The following is a 13,905-nucleotide window of genomic DNA, read 5'->3' as shown; positions in this document are numbered from 1 at the left end:
GCAGTTCCCCTCTCATCCTGGGCATCATCTTGTTCTGGTTCCAAGTGTGGTTAACATACTGCACGTTGCCCACACAGGAGAGACAGTTTAGTACTCCTCCTCAGTGCATCATAGGGAGTGTGATCTCCTTGTAGTTCCATGCGCTTATTGGAGAGTCACGCTGCTCTCTGTTCGTGTGGGACACTTGAGGAACAATACTGCAACTGCAAAAGTGTCTGGTAGGTCCTGTCTCTGGCTCCTGCCTGCTGCACAGTGTAAGCCTTGGCAGGTAACTCAGTGTTCTCTCACGCGTCAGTTGTGTGGCATTTGGGGAAAAAGCCAGAAGTGGCTGCCTTCGAAAAGACTGGAAGTATCAAGTAGGTGGGTGTGGGATATGAAGGTCCTGATGCCCCCAGAAAGAAGGAAATAGGAATTCAGAGGTAACAAAGGTGAATATGTTCCACCTAATTTCAGTTGTCAGAGCGTCTAAAGCTTAGGTGTGAGCTTAATCTAAGCTGAGGTCTGAGCTGAGACCTAATCTCTGAATCAGGCAGCTAATTCCCCTGCACTAGGCCCCTGGCTGTACACAAGCTTTGAAGATTGTTGTCTGTTTTAAGCTTTGTTTTCTTAATCGTAGCATTGTAGACCAGGACTATGGCTGGGAAGTCAATGGTTGGAGCTTTGCTGTGGGAGCTAAGGATCTAGATTGTTCCTCCAGCTTGATGGAAAGTAGAGGAGTGGTGAACAGCCTCTCTGCAAAGGATAGTGCCATGTCATACCCAGCAAAGAGAAAGGTAGTTTCCCTTTGATGTTTTTCCAGCTGTGCAGGTATTGTACTTCTGCCAGCCCCTGGTCTCACTCGCCTGAGTGCTCCAGGGGCCTCACCTGCTCTACGACAAAGTCTGAGTTGTGTTTGGTGGCAAATCCTGGGGCTGTCACTGCTGGACAGTATGATGTAAAAAACACTGTCCTCTCTCCTTTTATTTCCCCCAGCTCCAAGCCCAAAAGCTAGACGTGCAGACTTGGGAGGCTTCAATGTAACTGATAAATTACTGGACCAGCCGTGCCACTTTACCAGCAGCTGTTTCTTTCTTCCTTTACAGGAATGATCTTCTCAATTTTGTAGATTCCGCTGTCTTCAGGGCTCATGTTTTGAAGTTCTTCAGGGTAAAATGTCTCCTTGATGGTTTTGTGACTGTAGTTTATTAAACAGGACACGGGTATCTGAGCCCTTCTCACAGCTCCTACCATACAGCTCACAAGCTACATTTCCTTACTCCACCGTGTCCCTGCCCTTGCCTGCTAGCTGGGGAGGTGGCTCTGTGGGAGGAAGTTCATGTGTCTGTGGCAGAATCTGAAGCCCTCACAGCAAAGCATTTCCTCCAGCTCTCAAATCTTGTTTCTTATATATATTTTATTTTCTGCAGGGAGGTGGAGGTTTTGGGCAGAAAAGGTGTTCTGTGTCCTTGGAAAATGAAGACCCCAGGAAGAGGCTCTGCCTTGGCTAAACTGAGGTGTTTGAAGTGCAGAGAGCCACAGGTTGGAGTGCCCTTGCCATCCCTGAAGAGAATAAGTTGGTTTCCCAGTGGGATGCAATTCATCCTGAGGAAGATGCCTAGGAGGAGATTCAGTGCAGAGAGCTGGACACCTAACTGTGGGTGCTGGTGTGGAGGTACCTCCCTGTGAGCTGGATAGTAATCTCACCTGGAAATGTACTCAGTGCAGAGGAGTGGGGAGTAATTCCAGAGACCATTGCTTCCATTGCTTCAGCAGCTATCGAGTGCCATTTTACATTTCCTAGGATGTCCAACCTGTTATCTAGCTGTTGCAGCAGGTGGTGAGTGGGAAGTTCAGGGATAAGGGGAGCAGGAGTTGTGTAGTGTGGCTTGTGATTTATGCTGAAGAGGCACCACTGAAACAGTGGGACTTGGGGGCTGGGGATCAGTTTTTTGCTCTTGCATGGGGTTCCTGGTGAAGACGTTGGGCCCCAACAAATGGGGTCAGGTTTCAGGGTGCTGCAGGCTAGGCCTGAGGAATATCAGGAAAGTTGAGGTTACAGAGATTGTATATCAGCACTGCGAGGCAGTGCTTGAGGATGGAGGATGATGTGGGGAGAGTTACGCAGGGCTGGGGCAGCAGGGATGTGTCGACTGCACTGAAGCAAACCATTAAAGCTGTGTGTGTCTGTGTGTGTCATTAATGGAAGAGCCGCCACACATCAAAAGTGCTACTTGAGGGCAGAGCCGTTTGTCCCTTTCATCTTCCTGCAAGCAGTGCCTGTGATGCTTTGGTCTAATCAGTGCCTGGGGAGGGACATGGATTTCCGGCACCAGCTCCATCTCTAACAGCCCTCAGCAAGCCCCGTTAAACCTCCAAGACACTTTATTCCCGTGATTTCACTTCACACTGTGTGACTTTCCCCTGGGAGCTTGTAAGAGTGTGGGAACCACAGTGAGCTTGTCATTGCCTCTAATCTGCAGGGTGGCTAGTAGGAGAACTTAAGAGTGTTGTTAAGTACAAAGTTTTTAATGAGCACGTGATGTAATCTGGTTTCATTTGTTTCTCATGTTTAAGCCTAACAAAGTTATGCTAACGTGTTTCAAATGAACTTCATGAATGTCCTTTTCCAGTGGCGATCTAGTGCTATCCCACGTAATATGTGTGGGACAGTGGGACGTCTGTTATGAAATGTAGCCTTCCAAGGTGCACTGATGTCCCAGAATTTCAGGCCTTCCTCTTCCTGCTGGTTCTAGTTATCTGTATGATGATTCTCCTTGGGAATATCCACGTTTTTGTGCTGGTGACTGCAGAGCAGCATTCCTGGTCCTTTCAATCCTGCCAGGGATAGGATGTGTTAGTATCCTATTCATGAGATTGGGAACCCCTTCTGCCACAGAAAGACTTTCTCAGCCATCTCCTTCCACCTCACTGTAGAAAGAACTTTCTGCAGCAGCCTGGTGACTGTGTATCTCTTACCAAAACCCAGCACCCTGACAAACCCTAGCAAAGGGTTTTCTGTCTTTTACACAGCCCTGCCTCTTCTAATCAAGATGCTCAGTTTGCCATTGGTAATCCCATCCCCAGCCGGCTCTTTTTAATCTTTCATATCATGATAGAAAAGATGCATTTAAATATGCATGCACGCATTTGTCTGAATGTGTGTCTTCAGTCCAAGAAAGATAAGGTTAAGTGATCTGCACAAAGTAGATGCATTCAGGAGATAGACTCCCAACCTGAGCAGATTGCTGTCACCTGATCTGAGAAATAGCAAGCTGAGTTGTAATATTTTCCTGTTGCAATGTAGCTTTGGAACAAATACTGTGTTTAGGCTAGCTGGGAAGCAGGTACATGAAGTGTATTCACAATTACAGCAGAAACAAATCAGCGCCAGGTGCGTCACAAGTGCTGGGCTCAGCACTGGGGAAGGAGCCTAGCGCAGTCCCCCCATGTCCCTCTGAGGCCCACTGCCACCACGCAGGCAGCAGCACAGCCTTGGTGCCAGGGGCTGGGCGAGCACAGCCAGGCTTCTATGTGACACGGCCCTTGGGAGAAGGAGCAACCTGGAGTGTGCCAGTGCTGGGCCTGTCTCACTGCAGGCTGCATAGGGGCTAGTCCCTGCCTCACAGTGCTTGCTTACCGGGGACCTGTGTCGCCGGTAGCTGCCAACCCTGGTCCATCCCTGTCCTGTGAGCAGTGTAGGGGATTGACAGGCTCAGGAAAGGGACAGGAGTGTCTGGGAAGCTCTCACAGCCCTGCGTACACTTGATGGCTGCAATATGCAGGCTCTCACCTTCTTGGCTTCCTTGGTCAGGTAGTGACCTCTCAGTTTTCTCCTTTTTTCTCCTACTTCAGGGCAGTAGCCCATTGCCCCAAAGGGAGCCCAAAGGAGGGAGGCTGCAAAAGCCTACAAGGGCAACAGATGCCTTGGTTGTGGGGTTCCCCACCTCAGATGTGAGCTGGCTGGCACATGGGGCTGAAGACCACGCTGGCGCACAGTCTTTGTGGCCCAGCCTTTTCCCAGAGTGTCATGGGCCCCAGCTGAAAAGGCAGGCGCTCCTTTCGGGAAGGGCTGCATGCACCACACACCTGCCCCAAGCCTGAGGTGAAGGGGGTGTCTCAGTGAGGCGGTGGGGAAGTGGAGGAAGGATGGGTCTGGTTGGTGGGGCTGTGAGAGAAGCAAAGATGGTCTCCTCCTCTGCCCACACCATGCTTGCTTCCAGAACTGCAGGCATGCAGTGGAACATGCCGCATACTGAGCTGTCAAGGTGCTGTAGCCACTGAAGAGCCTTCTGGGCCTCCAACACCCCAACACAGCCTTCTACATGTCCCTGCACACACTAGCTCCAAGCCCCAGCACGCTGCCAATGTGCTGGCGCCCTCTGCACCCCCCTTGGCCACCTCTCCTACCAATCCACAGCAAAGGGGCCCTGCTCCCACTTCCTGCCACAGCAGTGGCACGCAGCTGCCACCACACTCTGCCGCCCTGGCCCCAGCCCTCACCAGCTCTGCTCTCTCCTGGGCAGAAGACCTTCCCGGGCACTGCTTTTTCAGGACCCTCCGCGCTTTCTCCCTGTCCATGCTCGCAGCTTGCTTCTGCGCCACCTGCAAAGCCACCAAGGGCACATTGTCACCGAGCAGCAGCAGCAGAGCGAGGGCAAGGGGCTGCTGCATCCTCAGCACCACTGTGGGCACACGACAAGCCCCACACAGGAAGTGCCACACCTTCGGGACGGGCGCTTGCTGCTCAGGCTGCATGCCTTTTCCAGAGGCCTGCCCATTTTTCCTGTGTGCCTGGAAAACCTGCACCGAGGAACCCATGGCCACAACCTGGACAAGCTACGCGTGTACACAACACGGAGCAGCACACACCTGAGCATGTGGGGGTTAGGAGCGGCACTTACGTCCTTGCTGCTGGGTGCGGAGACCGGGACTGGAAGTGGGACGCTTTCCAGGCTCTACAACGGAAGAAATTGGTGGCACAGGCACTCAGAAGGAGCCTCCTTTGGCCCTTTGGCAGGCAGCTCCCACGCACAACACGCCTAGCCCACCTCAAGGCACGCAAATCCTTCAGGCAAGAGTCACAAACCAAGAGCCCAAGAGCCCCGACTCCTTTGCCCTGACTCCCACCACAAAGCGCTCCCACCCACCGCCCACCTTGGCCATCGCGTCAAGACCTCTGCTGCCTTCCTGCTCCAAAGTAGGCCCCCTGCAAAGCCTTACAAGCACAATAGATGCCTTGGCTGGCAGGGCTCCCTGCATCACAGGGCAGCTGGCTGGCAGCACGCGGGTCTGGAGACGAAGCTGGTACACAACCTTTGTGCCACCTTTCCCCAGAGCCTAATGGGGGCCCCAGCTGCAAAGGCAGCTGCTCCTTTCGGGAAGGCCTGCATGCACCACACACCTGCCCCAAGCCTGCGGCCAAGCTGCCGTCTCGGGGAGCCAGTGGCCAAGCGGGGGAATCATGGGTCTGCTTGGTGGAGCCGGGAGAGAAGCAACCATGGTCTCCTTATCTGCCCACGCCATGGCTGCTCTGCTCAGGAGCATTTTTGGGGGCAACAGCTCCAACCTCAAACTGCCCTCCCCCAGCAGACCACCACCTCTGCCCACCAACAGAGCCCCAACAAAGCCCTTCCTCACAACCTCTCGTGCCTCAGCTCCTTGCTTAGCTCATACCTGAGCACCCATGCTGCTGCTGCTCGCCAACTCCTGCTCTCTCCTGGGGTCCGAGGCAGCTGTGCTGGCCCTCTCCACAGCCTGACAATGCAAAGGAGGCCTTTGCAGTGCAACACAGCACGCCAGCCCTACTCCTGGGCAAGGCGATGGCAAGCAGCAACAGCACCCCTCTGCTCAGCAGCCTCCCACCTCGCCTCACTCCCTTTGCAAGGGCCCACAAGGGAGCCCGCACCACAGCCAGCCCACCTCTCTGCTCCCACGCCAACTACAGCCTCTCTCTCTTCCCTTCCCTCCACACCAACTTGGCAGCTTTTGCCCTGCACCTTCCCACAGCAAAGACTGTCTTCCCCGCGGTGCCGAGGGCAGGAGCGGCCTGGCACGTGGCACAGAGCTGTCGCCGCCACTGCCACTGCCGCTGCCGCCCCTGGCCCACCCATCGGGCCCACCTCCCCACAACCCCCTCGCCCTCCTCTCCCCACACACCCACACACCAGCCTCTCTCCCTCCTCCCTCCTCCCACCATGGCACCCATGCCCCCACCGACACTGCCGCTCCCTCCTCCTGCTGCCTGCCACCCACCAACACTTCCAGCACCGCCTGCTTGCCCACCGCACAACAACCCGCCCCAGTGCCCTTAGCAGCCCCCCGCCCCTACTCCTCCAGGCAACACCCCTCCTGGCCATCAAGCACTTCCAGGCACAAAGGGGCCATCGGAGGTGCTGCGCTCAAGGCAGCCCCGCTCTCACCTCCCAGCCTCTTCCCTCCACAACTCCACTAGCAACGTCTTCACCAGCCTCAGACCACATTTGCCCTGCACATCCTCAGAAGCTCCTTCCTCAAAGACCTCCCGCACCCCCACCGCCAGCACTGCACACCAGCCTTGCTGGCAAACTCCAAGAGCCACTACCCCATCCTTGCCTGGCCCGGCCCGGCCCACTGCTGGCGCACAGCCGCCAACGTGCTGTGGCCACTGCAGAGCCTTTTGTGCCTCCAACACCCACCCTCACACGGCCTTCTCCATGGCCGCTCAGATGCTAGCTCCGAGCCCCATCATGCTACCGGTGCGGGGGCACCCACTGGGCCTGCCTTGGCCGCTCCTCCTTCAGAGCCACCACCAAAGGGGCCCCCGGGCCATTTCCTGACACAGCACTGGCACACAGCTGCCACCACACTGCCCTGCCCTGGCCCAAGCCCTCACCAGCTCTGGTGGCTCCACGCCAGGAGGCTTTCCCCGCCGCTGCGCCCTCAGGAACCGCCGCGGTTTCTCTCTGGCCGTGCTCACAGCTGCTCTGGCGGCCACCTGCAAAGCCACCAAGGCCACATTGTCACCGAGCATCACCCACGCAGGGACGGCAACCTGCTGCTACATCCCCAGCACCACTGTGGCCTCGGCACAAGCCCCGCACAGCGGACGCACCTTTGCCACGCGCACTTGCTGATCAGGCTGCATGCGGGGCCCCTCCCTACCTGCCTACACCTCATGCTGCTCGGGCCAACGGGCTCCCACCACGGCCACCCAACACAGCCGCCCTCCTACGCTCACCACCATGCCCACCTCTCCCCACACACACACCCTTTGCCACCACCTGACAGCAAACCTCCTCTTCCCCTACCCGCTCCAACACTCCCAGCCGCCCACCACCAACTCCTCCTCGCCCACTTGCCGCCACCCACCACAACACGGCCCTGCTCCCACCTCCACTCTTCCAGCCTCACCCTCCAAACGCCTCATACCCCGCAGCACCAACGGCCTCGCCACATCACCCCCAAACACAGCCCTTCCCCACACCCATGCAGCACTCGTCCACCGCCGCCTCTAGCATTGCCTCCTGCCCGCCCTCTCACAGCCACACCAGCTGCACAGCCTGCACTTTTCACCCTCTTTTCAACAGGCCTTTTTTCTAACGTGGCCTAGAAAGCCTGCACCAAGAAACCCAGCTGCGCAACCTGGCCGAACTGGCAGCACCTGGGTGAGCATGTGGGGGGCTCGGAGTGGTGCTTACGTTGTTGCTGCTGGGTGCGGAGGCTGCCATCCCGGCTGGTGTGCTCTCCAGGTTCTACAACAGAAGACATTGGTGGTACAGGCACTCAGAAGGAGCCTTCCTCAGCCCTTTGGGAGACTGGCAGGCAGCTCCCACGCACAACATGCCTAGCCCATGCAAAGGCACCGTAATCCTTCAGGCAGCAATCCCAAGCCAAGAGCCCAAGAGCCCCGGCTCCTTCCAGCTGAGTCCTACCACAAAGGGCTCCCACCCACCTCCCTGCTTGGCCCTCGCCTCAGGCCTCTGCCGCCTGCCTGCTCCCAAGTAGCCTGCCTCTAAAGCGTTACGAGCACAACAGATGCCTTGGCTGTGGGGCTCCCCGCCTTCAGAGCTCAGCTGCCTGGCACGCGGGGCTGAAGACCACGCTGGTGCACGGCCTTTGCGCCACCTTTTCCCGGAGCCTAATGGGGGCCCCAGCTGCACGGCCAGGCCTCAGCTGCAAAAGCAGCTGCTCCTTTCGGGAAGGCCTGCATGCACCACGCGCCTGCCCCAAGCCTGCGGCCAAGCTGCCGTCTAGGGGAGCCAGTGGGCAAGCGACGGAAGGATGGGGCTGCTTGGTGGGGCCCGGAGAGAAGCAAACATGGGCTCCTTCTCTGCTCACGCCAGGGCTGCTCTGATGAGCATTTTTGGGGGCAGCAGCTCCAACCTGACACTGTGTTCCCCCAGCAGACCACCACCTCTGCCCACCACCAGAGCCCCGACAAAGCCCTTCCTCACAACCTCTCTCGCCTCAGCTCCCTCCTTAGCTCATACCTGAGCACCGATGCCGCTGCTGCTGCTCGCCGCCTCCTGCTCTCTTCCGGGCTCCGAGGCGGCCCTGCTGGCCCTCTCCACAGCCTGACAAAGCAAAGGAGGCCTTTGCAGCGCAACACAGCACGCCAGCCCTACTCCTGGCCAACATGGTGCCAAGCAGCAACAGCACCCCTCTGCTCAGCAGCCTCCCACCTCGCCTCACTCCCTTTCCAAGGGCCCACAAGGGAGCCCGCACCACAGCCAGCCCACCTCTCTGCTCCCACGCCAACTACAGCCTCTCTCTCTTCCCTTCCCTCCACACCAACTTGGCAGCTTTTGCCCTGCACCTTCCCACCACAAGCAGTGTCTTCCCCGCGGTGCCGAGGGCAGGAGCGGCCTGGCACGTGGCACAGAGCTGTCGCCGCCACTGCCACTACCGCTGCCGCCCCTGGCCCACCCATCGGGCCCACCTCCCCACAACCCACTCGCCCTCCTCTCCCCACACACCCACACACCAGCCTCTCTCCCTCCTCCCTCCTCCCACCACGGCACCCATGCCCCCACCGACACTGCCGCTCCCTCCTCCTGCTGCCTGCCACCCACCAACACTTCCAGCACCGCCTGCTTGCCCACCGCACAACAACCCGCCCCAGTGCCCTTAGCAGCCCCCCGCCCATACTCCTCCAGGCAACACCCCTCCTGGCCATCAAGCACTTCCAGGGACAAAGGGGCCATCGGAGGTGCTGCGCTCAAGGCAGCCCCGCTCTCACCTCCCAGCCTCTTCCCTCCACAACTCCACTAGCAACGTCTTCACCAGCCTCAGCCCACATTTGCCCTGCACATCCTCAGAAGCTCCTTCCTCAAAGACCTCCCGCACCCCCACCACCAGCACTGCACACCAGCCTTGCTGGCAAACTTCAAGAGCCACTGCCCCATCCTTGCCTGGCCCGGCCCGGCCCACTGCTGGCGCACAGCCGCCAACGTGCTGTGGCCACTGCAGAGCCTTTTGGGCCTCCAACACCCACCCTCACACGGCCTTCTCCATGGCCGCTCAGATGCTAGCTCCGAGCCCCATCACGCTGCCGGTGCGGGGGCACCCACTGGGCCTGCCTTGGGCGCTCCTCCTTCAGAGCCACCACCAAAGGGGCCCCCAGGCCATTTCCTGACACAGCACTGGCACACAGCTGCCACCACACTGCCCTGCCCTGGCCCCAGCCCTCACCAGCTCTGGTGGCTCCGCGCCAGGAGGCTTTCCCCGCCGCTGCGCCCTCAGGAACCGCCGCGGTTTCTCTCTGGCCGTGCTCACAGCTGCTCTGGCGGCCACCTGCAAAGCCACCAAGGCCACATTGTCACCGAGCATCACCCACGCAGGGACGGCAACCTGCTGCTACATCCCCAGCACCACTGTGGCCTCGGCACAAGCCCCGCACAGCGGACGCACCTTCGCCACGCGCACTTGCTGATCAGGCTGCATGCGGGGCCCCTCCCTACCTGCCTACACCTCATGCTGCTCGGGCCAACGGGCTCCCACCACGGCCACCCAACACAGCCGCCCTCCTACGCTCACCACCATGCCCACCTCTCCCCACACACACACCCTTTGCCACCACCTGACAGCAAACCTCCTCTTCCCCTACCCGCTCCAACACTCCCACCCGCCCACCACCAACTCCTCCTCGCCCACTTGCCGCCACCCACCACAACACGGCCCTGCTCCCACCTCCACTCTTCCAGCCTCACCCTCCAAACGCCTCACACCCCGCAGCACCAACGGCCTCGCCACTTCACCCCCAAACACAGCCCTTCCCCACACCCATGCTGCACTCGCCCACCGCCGCCTCTAGCATTGCCTCCTGCCCGCCCTCTCACAGCCACACCAGCTGCACAGCCTGCACTTTTCACCCTCTTTTCAACAGGCCTTTTTTCTAACGTGGCCTAGAAAGCCTGCACCAAGAAACCCAGCTGCGCAACCTGGCCGAGCTGGCAGCACCTGGGTGAGCATGTGGGGGGCTCGGAGTGGTGCTTACGTTGTTGCTGCTGGGTGCAGAGGCTGCCATCCCAGCTGGTGTGCTCTCCAGGTTCTACAACAGAAGACATTGGTGGTACAGGCACTCAGAAGGAGCCTTCCTCAGTCCTTTGGGAGACTGGCAGGCAGCTCCCACGCACAACATGCCTAGCCCATGCAAAGGCACCGTAATCCTTCAGGCAGCAATCCCAAGCAAAGAGCCCAAGAGCCCCGGCTCCTTCCAGCTGAGTCCTACCACAAAGGGCTCCCACCCACCTCCCTGCTTGGCCCTCGCCTCAGGCCTCTGCCGCCTGCCTGCTCCCAAGTAGCTTGCCTCTAAAGCCTCACGAGCACAACAGGCGCCTTGGCTGTGGGGCTCCCCGCCTTCAGAGCTCAGCTGCCTGGCACGCGGGGCTGAAGACCACGCTGGCGCACGGCCTTTGCGCCACCTTTTCCCGGAGCCTAATGGGGGCCCCAGCTGCACGGCCAGGCCTCAGCTGCAAAAGCAGCTGCTCCTTTCGGGAAGGCCTGCATGCACCACACGCCTGCCCCAAGCCTGCGGCCAAGCTGCCGTCTAGGGGAGCCAGTGGGCAAGCGACGGAAGGATGGGGCTGCTTGGTGGGGCCCGGAGAGAAGCAAACATGGGCTCCTTCTCTGCTCACGCCAGGGCTGCTCTGATGAGCATTTTTGGGGGCAGCAGCTCCAACCTGACACTGTGTTCCCCCAGCAGACCACCACCTCTGCCCACCACCAGAGCCCCGACAAAGCCCTTCCTCACAACCTCTCTCGCCTCAGCTCCCTCCTTAGCTCATACCTGAGCACCGATGCCGCTGCTGCTGCTCGCCGCCTCCTGCTCTCTTCCGGGCTCCGAGGCGGCCCTGCTGGCCCTCTCCACAGCCTGACAAAGCAAAGGAGGCCTTTGCAGCGCAACACAGCACGCCAGCCCTACTCCTGGCCAACATGGTGCCAAGCAGCAACAGCACCCCTCTGCTCAGCAGCCTCCCACCTCGCCTCACTCCCTTTCCAAGGGCCCACAAGGGAGCCCGCACCACAGCCAGCCCACCTCTCTGCTCCCACGCCAACTACAGCCTCTCTCTCTTCCCTTCCCTCCACACCAACTTGGCAGCTTTTGCCCTGCACCTTCCCACCACAAGCAGTGTCTTCCCCGCGGTGCCGAGGGCAGGAGCGGCCTGGCACGTGGCACAGAGCTGTCGCCGCCACTGCCACTGCCGCTGCCGCCCCTGGCCCACCCATCGGGCCCACCTCCCCACAACCCACTCGCCCTCCTCTCCCCACACACCCACACACCAGCCTCTCTCCCTCCTCCCTCCTCCCACCACGGCACCCATGCCCCCACCGACACTGCCGCTCCCTCCTCCTGCTGCCTGCCACCCACCAACACTTCCAGCACCGCCTGCTTGCCCACCGCACAACAACCCGCCCCAGTGCCCTTAGCAGCCCCCCGCCCATACTCCTCCAGGCAACACCCCTCCTGGCCATCAAGCACTTCCAGGGACAAAGGGGCCATCGGAGGTGCTGCGCTCAAGGCAGCCCCGCTCTCACCTCCCAGCCTCTTCCCTCCACAACTCCACTAGCAACGTCTTCACCAGCCTCAGCCCACATTTGCCCTGCACATCCTCAGAAGCTCCTTCCTCAAAGACCTCCCGCACCCCCACCACCAGCACTGCACACCAGCCTTGCTGGCAAACTTCAAGAGCCACTGCCCCATCCTTGCCTGGCCCGGCCCGGCCCACTGCTGGCGCACAGCCGCCAACGTGCTGTGGCCACTGCAGAGCCTTTTGGGCCTCCAACACCCACCCTCACACGGCCTTCTCCATGGCCGCTCAGATGCTAGCTCCGAGCCCCATCACGCTGCCGGTGCGGGGGCACCCACTGGGCCTGCCTTGGGCGCTCCTCCTTCAGAGCCACCACCAAAGGGGCCCCCAGGCCATTTCCTGACACAGCACTGGCACACAGCTGCCACCACACTGCCCTGCCCTGGCCCCAGCCCTCACCAGCTCTGGTGGCTCCGCGCCAGGAGGCTTTCCCCGCCGCTGCGCCCTCAGGAACCGCCGCGGTTTCTCTCTGGCCGTGCTCACAGCTGCTCTGGCGGCCACCTGCAAAGCCACCAAGGCCACATTGTCACCGAGCATCACCCACGCAGGGACGGCAACCTGCTGCTACATCCCCAGCACCACTGTGGCCTCGGCACAAGCCCCGCACAGCGGACGCACCTTCGCCACGCGCACTTGCTGATCAGGCTGCATGCGGGGCCCCTCCCTACCTGCCTACACCTCATGCTGCTCGGGCCAACGGGCTCCCACCACGGCCACCCAACACAGCCGCCCTCCTACGCTCACCACCATGCCCACCTCTCCCCACACACACACCCTTTGCCACCACCTGACAGCAAACCTCCTCTTCCCCTACCCGCTCCAACACTCCCACCCGCCCACCACCAACTCCTCCTCGCCCACTTGCCGCCACCCACCACAACACGGCCCTGCTCCCACCTCCACTCTTCCAGCCTCACCCTCCAAACGCCTCACACCCCGCAGCACCAACGGCCTCGCCACTTCACCCCCAAACACAGCCCTTCCCCACACCCATGCTGCACTCGCCCACCGCCGCCTCTAGCATTGCCTCCTGCCCGCCCTCTCACAGCCACACCAGCTGCACAGCCTGCACTTTTCACCCTCTTTTCAACAGGCCTTTTTTCTAACGTGGCCTAGAAAGCCTGCACCAAGAAACCCAGCTGCGCAACCTGGCCGAGCTGGCAGCACCTGGGTGAGCATGTGGGGGGCTCGGAGTGGTGCTTACGTTGTTGCTGCTGGGTGCAGAGGCTGCCATCCCAGCTGGTGTGCTCTCCAGGTTCTACAACAGAAGACATTGGTGGTACAGGCACTCAGAAGGAGCCTTCCTCAGTCCTTTGGGAGACTGGCAGGCAGCTCCCACGCACAACATGCCTAGCCCATGCAAAGGCACCGTAATCCTTCAGGCAGCAATCCCAAGCAAAGAGCCCAAGAGCCCCGGCTCCTTCCAGCTGAGTCCTACCACAAAGGGCTCCCACCCACCTCCCTGCTTGGCCCTCGCCTCAGGCCTCTGCCGCCTGCCTGCTCCCAAGTAGCTTGCCTCTAAAGCCTTACGAGCACAACAGGCGCCTTGGCTGTGGGGCTCCCCGCCTTCAGAGCTCAGCTGCCTGGCACGCGGGGCTGAAGACCACGCTGGCGCACGGCCTTTGCGCCACCTTTTCCCGGAGCCTAATGGGGGCCCCAGCTGCACGGCCAGGCCTCAGCTGCAAAAGCAGCTGCTCCTTTCGGGAAGGCCTGCATGCACCACACGCCTGCCCCAAGCCTGCGGCCAAGCTGCCGTCTAGGGGAGCCAGTGGGCAAGCGACGGAAGGATGGGGCTGCTTGGTGGGGCCCGGAGAGAAGCAAACATGGGCTCCTTCTCTGCTCACGCCAGGGCTGCTCT

The 13,905-nt window shown here is 60.2% G+C and overlaps 1 protein-coding gene across 1 annotated transcript in view; it reads left to right on the top strand.

Moving 5' to 3' along the window:
• The first annotated feature begins 1,466 nt into the window (after window positions 1-1,466).
• Window positions 1,467-13,905, top strand: part of LOC138063507 (maestro heat-like repeat-containing protein family member 7) — a 330,369-nt gene continuing 317,930 nt past the window's right edge. The window contains exon 1 of the mRNA XM_068923122.1: window positions 1,467-1,518. The gene's annotated coding sequence lies outside the window, so the exon portion shown is untranslated. The remainder of the gene's footprint in view (window positions 1,519-13,905) is intronic.

The sequence above is a fragment of the Struthio camelus genome, chromosome 32 (assembly GCF_040807025.1).
Source record: "Struthio camelus isolate bStrCam1 chromosome 32, bStrCam1.hap1, whole genome shotgun sequence".
Taxonomy (NCBI): Eukaryota; Metazoa; Chordata; class Aves; order Struthioniformes; family Struthionidae; genus Struthio; species Struthio camelus.
Note: the sequence above shows the minus strand (reverse complement) of the source record. Positions and strands in the feature narration are given on the sequence as shown.